This window comes from Carassius gibelio, chromosome B18 (assembly GCF_023724105.1).
Source record: "Carassius gibelio isolate Cgi1373 ecotype wild population from Czech Republic chromosome B18, carGib1.2-hapl.c, whole genome shotgun sequence".
Classification (NCBI taxonomy): domain Eukaryota; kingdom Metazoa; phylum Chordata; class Actinopteri; order Cypriniformes; family Cyprinidae; genus Carassius; species Carassius gibelio.
In genome coordinates this window covers 10432409-10439863 of record NC_068413.1, presented here as the reverse complement: position 1 = coordinate 10439863, position 7455 = coordinate 10432409, and the positions used below count along the sequence as shown (strand labels likewise).

The 7455-nt window shown below is 34.6% G+C and overlaps 2 protein-coding genes across 3 annotated transcripts in view; one reads left to right on the top strand and one right to left on the bottom strand.

Moving 5' to 3' along the window:
* LOC127977889 (partitioning defective 6 homolog alpha) overlaps positions 1–2820 on the top strand; it is a 30144-nt gene extending 27324 nt beyond the window's left edge. The window contains exon 3 of the mRNA XM_052583098.1: positions 1–2820. This exon is cut by the window's left edge and continues 2266 nt beyond it. The gene's annotated coding sequence lies outside the window, so the exon portion shown is untranslated.
* A 1844-nt stretch (positions 2821–4664) lies between these two features.
* Positions 4665–7455, bottom strand: part of LOC127977331 (ran-binding protein 10) — a 31278-nt gene continuing 28487 nt past the window's right edge. For both annotated transcript variants that reach the window (XM_052582195.1, XM_052582194.1), the window contains exon 15: positions 4665–7302. The gene's annotated coding sequence lies outside the window, so the exon portion shown is untranslated. The remainder of the gene's footprint in view (positions 7303–7455) is intronic.

The window sequence follows — 7455 nt, the reverse complement described above, 5'->3', positions numbered from 1 at the left end:
TGTGTGCTGTATGTGTGTTCGCTCTTATTTTTAAAGTATAATCTTACAGAAACGGCACTGAGGTGGAGACTGTCAGTCCTGGAGCCAAATATTGGTTTCTCTAATGTCCTACAGACCTTAGCACTGTTTTTCAGGCAATGAGTTCCCAGGTGAACGCTTGTTTAGACTGTGGAGATACCGGCCTCGGGACGTCCTGCGCTTCAAAGGCTGCCTATCAAACCATGACGGAGAAAGGATGGTGAAATGCATAAAACCTCTCAGCGCTTTTTCCAGCTGTACTGATGAGCTAATTCTTCTTCATCTTGATATTTTGGGGAATAAATGAAGATGCTACTAATATATGTAAACCTGGGCCACAAAACAAGTCATAAGTCACACTAGTATATTTGTAGCAATAGCTAAAAATGCATTGTTTGGGTAAAAAATAATCAATTTTTCTTTTATGCCTAAAATCGTTGGGATATTAAGTAAAGATATTTTGTACATTTCCTACCATAAATTTATCAAAACTTAATATTTGATTATTAATATGCATTTTCTAAGACTTCATTTGGACAACTTTAAAGACAAATTTCTCAATATTAAATTTTTTGCATCCTCAGATTCAAGATTATTATTATTATTTTTTTTTCTTGAGTTTTAAATTTTCAGTTAGAAGCAGGTACCAGTAAACTGATCTTTCCGTGTCATAAATGATGGGCGTGATTCATGAAGGTGTAGCCTCATCTGCTCAGCATTATCTGGTTTAACTTGATCAGCAAAACAAATGAGGTGTTATTTCGCCACAATACTGATATTTATCAAGGTAGCCTTGAGTCTGAACGAGAATGTAGTTTATTTGAACCATCTAAGCGTAACATCTGCACAACTGACACTCGGGGTTTCACAGCAGACGGTGAGGACAAATGAAACCAGAGGGTGATTTGAAACGTATAGCAAGAGACATCTGGACAAGCGTGAACTTTCACTTTTTTATGATATCTATATTTAATTTAATAGGTTTTATTGGCATACTCTAGGTGAAGAGAGCGCTGAATTTTAAAAAGAAAGTGATGGCATGTAAACTACATAAAACTGCACACAACTGGAGCCCCGATAATACATGAGAATTTGTGTGTGTTAGTGTGGCAATGTATATATATATATATATATAAATAGAAATATGAAATGACGGACACTTTTGTACAATAGGAGCCCTTTTTTTTAATAAAAAAGTGCATTTTATATATATGTATAAAATATGGAAAGTATTTTTCTTATTCTTGTATTTTTGTATGTATATCGGAATTTTGGAGAGGAGGTTTCTGTTTCTTTTGAGTATAGCAAACAAAACTAAAATCTTTTAGATGCTTGTGTTTTTATTATAATCAGATGGCTCAAGGTGTACAATACTGTGAATGTTCTAAGCTGATTATAAAATGTTCTATCACGATAATAAAAGTATTTAACATTTATTTAGGTTATGTATGTTCTTGTTTAAATTATTTACATCTTTACTTGAAATTTTGCAATGATTAGTGATGATTTAGTTAATGATTTATATCATGTTCAAATCAGTCTGTAGCCTCTTAGAATTTGTGTATTTTGAATGTTTTTAGTTCATATATTTAACCAAAATGACGACAGATGCATAGAATTTTGGGGACCTGTGGTTTGTTTTTCTATAATTAAGAGAAAATATGGATTTTAATTTTTTTATTTTATTTTTTTTACAAGATGTAGAAACTGGATGCACTTCACCCACATCACAAAAGAAATTGAGCATTATTGCATTATAGAAAAGGACACATTAAGACTTGTGATACCTTATCTCAGATTGCAGGAAATCAATGTGATGTAATCACTCGGACTAGATCGACTGTGATTTTCTCCCTCTTGTATGTCTATTAAAATCAGAAAGTTGGTTTTTCTAAAACAGAAATTAGGACAGTTAATACATTAAAATAATTCAGCATGCTAAATTTGTTCCTTTTTAAAGGAAATAAAATCTGTTTTCATCATGGTCTCCACATGCGCAGCAGGATGTTGCTGACATTTCCTCAGAACTTAATTCTGCCGCTCATCTAGCCTACAACTTCATAATAAACACATCAGCAAAAACCCATAATTAACCAATACAAATGATCAAAGCCACTGACATCTGTTGAGGGGGATAGATTTACCGTCCGTTTTGTTTGTAAACTGCTTGTAGAGTTCCTGACAAGTACAAAATAATATGCAAATGTGTAGCATGTTTATCTAAATATATTTGACATGTAAATTGGTATATTCAAAGTAATGTAAATTATACATAAGACACACTGGCATTAGGAGAGGTTAACTGAGGCCCTCTGGTGGACTCCGCTCGTCGGTTGGTTTGTGAAATAAAGGGAATTGGCGCCCTGTGCTGTCTGATGCTGTTTGTGACGATTCAAATCTGACGATTTTACACTTACGTGAAAACTAATTTTTAAATGAAAACAGCATAATGAACATGCACAGAACCACACCAAGAAAGTCCATCAATCTAAACAAAGTGCTCAAAGACGGAAATTTTTGGAAAGACTGGTTATAGCCTAATGGAAGTGAAGATCTGAAGTAACCGATCCTTTCGAGTGTGAAAGCGTAAATGCTCTCAGTTGAACATTAATTTCAGTTATGTCCTTAAGGCCATGTTTTTGTCATATTTATTACCTACATCTAGAGATGTAAATGTAATCCAGTATTACCTGTAAAGGGGAAAGTTAGCATACAACTTCCCGCTGACATGTTTATCTGTAAAATGACGGCCATGCTTCAAGTAATAATAAAAACAACTAATTAAATTTTCTTTTAAATTAAGTGTTTCTGTTTACCTGATTTACTATCCCTTGACCGTGTTTCATTGGGTGATGGCGGATCTGTGGTGGTCAGCAGTGAGCTTTATGAAGATGCACTACAAATTCCCCACAATGCAGACAAAATTGCTCAGCAATGAAGGGGTGAAACTATAAAACATCTAGAGTGTGAAATCAACACACAATTGTACACACATACACACCTATGAACTGGTGTGACTGTAATACTGCAAATATGTAAAATAAAATCAATAATCTGACTAAAATGCAGGAAAAAAAGTGGACAGCAAGGAAGGGGTTACACCACTGATCTATATATATAACTGGATCGCTCATCGCATTCTAAACTGCCAACAGTTCTATATAGATCAGTGGGTTACACTCTAAAACATCAAGGGTGTAAAACGGATACGTCATCCACTCACAGACATACATTCAGAATTATACATACTCAAATGAATTGGTATGGCTATAACCATTTAGCCAAAATGAGTCAGCAGAGTGAAATAAGATGTTACAATCAGATCAGACTCAGAATTATTAAGCTCTGATAAATCATTCCTGTTCATTTTGTTTTCACGTATATATAATTGAAATGTTTTGTGTAACAAAGTGCTTTCTGTGTTCAGGTTTAAATGTAGTAATAATAATGAAAAAAAAAAAAAAAAAATATATATATATATATATATATATATATATATATATAAACCTTGACAAAAAAAAGTCTTAATATAGATTTAAGTCCACAACCTAATAAAAGTTAACAATTACAACTAGGGAATTCACAAGCCTCTCTACACCATGAGGTGTATTGCTCTCACCAGGTTGTGCTATTCTGCCTTCAGGCATAGTCTCTATTTTAATCTGAAATACTGCATTAATTAAATGCAGTTTTTTTTTACTATTTTCACTGGGAAAAAATTATCATAACCATTGCATAAATATTAATACCATTAAAGTACCATAAAATTATTTCAAAATACAAAATATTATTGAACAAAAATATATTATATTGATTTTACTGAAGAAAAAAAAAAAGTGTTACATTTCAGGTGTCCGGTGACTGTGAAGACCATGAGTGTGACTCTCAAATGAAGACCGCACAAGGGTTAAGAGCTTAAAAATATTTACTGCTCTCCATGCTTTGAAGCTTAGTTATGAGTTTAAGAAGATGGCAAGCTATGGTCATATAATTAATTATAAATATCAAAACAGATAATTTGATGTTTTCCCAGAAGGGTCAGAGGTGATGTCAATGTATTTCAACATCCAGCAGCCCATCTTCAAGAAAGGGGTCAAGAGAAGTCTTGAAGATGCAGGATCATCAAGGTACAGCTTCTTAGAAAGACTAATGACCTGCTGAATGTGATGGACCATTAACCTTTCACTTTCTCATCAAACCACCTATGTGCATTAATTCTATTATTTTCCCTTTATACAATATACAGTACATAGAATAAATATTTCTGTTAGATTTAAAGCTGCGGTAGGGAACTTTTGACGCTCTAGCGGTTAATAAACAGAACTACTTGCGTCTTGCGGAAGAACATCTTTAATGCATCCAATCTGCAAAATGAATTCATGCTAATGTAGGTGTGATAAGGCACATATCTCAATAGAGTTGACAGGAATAAACACATCCTATGCATGAAACCATTTTACAATAGATCCTGAACAGTTTTTACACATCTGATCCTGAGCCACACACATTTTATGGATTCAATGTTTTGTAGGAATAGATTATCCATGCAAGAACATTGAATGTACTGTATATATATCCAAAAAATGCAGTTACTGCATTCCCATACGAATAAGAAGAAACAAGAAAATAATACAAAACGGACACAGTTTGCTCATGGATGTGTATTTTAATAAAAATAATTCTGTCAAAATTAAATGAGTACAATATTTCTTTATCATGTTTCCAGTACATAGGTATGACTCTCTCTTTTTTATTTTCTTTTTTTTGTTGTTTTAACGTTTTTTAAAGGTTCATGCTATGTAGAGGGTAACCCATTTCACAATTGCTAAAAGAAAACTCAAATAAAATTAAAATCATAATAAGTAAATAAATTGTGCACAGCTTGCTGTACTCCATTCCATTCATCCTGCTCCACTGTCTTTGGAGGCAGGAACATCACCACATGACTAAAATGATCTCGACAAAGATTTTGGCTACTTTCTTCCCTTCCATATATGTACGTAGGTCCCTATTTAAAGCCAATAAGAAGTTCTATGATGGATCATTTTAAAATGACAATATTCATTACAGGTGGTTAGATTATGATGAGTTCCAAAACATATTTGGCATTAAAAAGCCGCCCAATGACAAAAGATCTCCAACGTACTGTACATGTCAGTAGAAGTATGAGCGCTTCTATATAAACTGCCATTTTGTAACTCAAACATAAGTAAAAAGTTACACAAGATTTCCCCATGCAACATTATACCACCATTTAACAACCAAATTAACCCATTTAGCGGAGTAAAACAGTAAAACAAGATTGTTTGGGATCAGGATGTGTGAAATCCCCACCCCACACAATCAGACCGCCACATAAACACTGCTAAAAGCAAATGATGGGGCTCCAAACAGTGTAATCTGTGATTTTCATTATGTAACTCCAGAGTTGGGAAGGCCTAGTTTATTTTAGCTATTGAGGAGCATGTGCAACCTTCCAGTGACCCTGTGACCTCTGACTTCTTCCAGGTCAACCTGCACTACACATACCTTGCTAAAACGCCTGTCGTGATACAACAAGCTAGACAGCACTGTCCTATGAGTAAATGAGGTATACATGAACTAAAGCAGGTGTAGATACAGGAATGTAACAATCTCATGATGGCCAGCAGCAAAAAAAATGTGGGAAATTAAATCGGCTAAGCTACATTCCACACCACGGCGGCATGCTGGCAAGCAAAACGCTGGGTTGACATGGGATCGAGTTATAATTCTTCCTTCATGGATGACCAGATTAAAAGACAGAAAAAAGAAACACAAGCTGCTAATGGGAAATAAAGAGTGTTAAGTGCCTGAGCCAGTTAACATCACATGTACAAAGGCCAAAACATAAAAGACTGCTAAAGGAGGGAAAGACCAAAACAACTGGACTGATATGAGTTCTGGAGCAACAAAGATGATTGCAATTTAAGGAGATGTTCTAGGCGCTAAATAAATACTTTTTTCCTCTGTTCATTTGCAGGAACGCTGGGTCAGTCAATTGTCTTGCATGCTGCAAGTTCATACTCTGTCCCTCCATTACTGAACAGGAGAGGTAGACAGATACAGTAATGCATCGTGTGCATTCATTGAAGTACAGTGCATCCAATGGTAAGAAACTTGAACAACAGTACTCAACAGCCAATGAAACAACCAACAACAGAAGTTGAAACGGTGTCAGTTTGTAGTTATTAATCTAACAGGAGAACTATCAACACAGTGACACTATTCACATGGGTATAAAACAGTAATACGAAGTTAGTCTGCAAACTTCAGTGGAGCTTCTCAGTAATCAAACAACTGACCTTAAATTTTCTTTTGTCAAAAACGTTGCGTTTTTTATTTGGTACAGCCACAAAAATCGGAAAACCACTTGTTAACTTCAATATACCTAACTTAAAACTTAAAAAAAAGTGACGGTTGACATTTGCATGATATAAAGATGGTAAAATAGTGGTAAAAAAGATTTATTTTTAGGGCATGGTTGAAAATATAAGTCATCTACATTGGACCCAAAGGCAAGTCTGCGTCGTCAATGTGTGATTGAGGCTAATGAAACTCACGCTGGTGCCTGAGATACTAAAGTAGCTTAAAAGATGCTAGGAGCCATGATTTATCTCCCCCTCTCTCACAAAAACATGGTAAAGTCACGCCTAATTCACATATTTGCAACATCGACGTCCATTTGCTTCCTAAAGGGGCTGTTAAAGTTAACCATATTTAAAAAAAAACCTATAGAATTGGCTTTTACATAAAAAAGGACCGGCTTAAAAACCCACATTTTGATCTGGTGAAGCGACACCTGTGTCCGCAAACATCCCACGCTGACGACAAAAGAACATTTGTCTAAATACCTGAGCTCTGACTGTGAAAAACCAAAGAAGAGTGCGTAGCTCAAATTTTCAGTAGGAACTTAACCATTATGTGTATTGTTGATATGGTATGCTTGAAAAACTATGCACTGAATTCACCCATTAAAAAAAATTAGTTTGGGAAGTTGATTTGTTTCAGGATGAGCACAACAAACGGACAAAATATAAACTAAAATAAAAATGACTAGATAAACAGAATAATTAATTATCCTTAAATAGTGTCACACAATTTGTATTTGATAATACTAAATTAAAAAGAAGCCTCTCTTCTCATGTTTCTATTAATTCTGCTCGGTTGCTTCTGGCAAACGGCAAGCGACACACCAATTCAAACGCATGTTCTCCTCATGGCAACCAACTGGGAAGTCCTCCTTTTAGCTGTCCCGAACACTGCCTGAGGGAAATACAGATGTTATGTTTACTGGAATATTTAATCAAATAAATAAATAAACAGCAGGGGAAAAAGAGGCCAAGTAAAACAAAAGTGATTTTGCAAAAGAATGAACACTTAAGAAGACCTATAAATGTGTATGTGTATATACAAAAT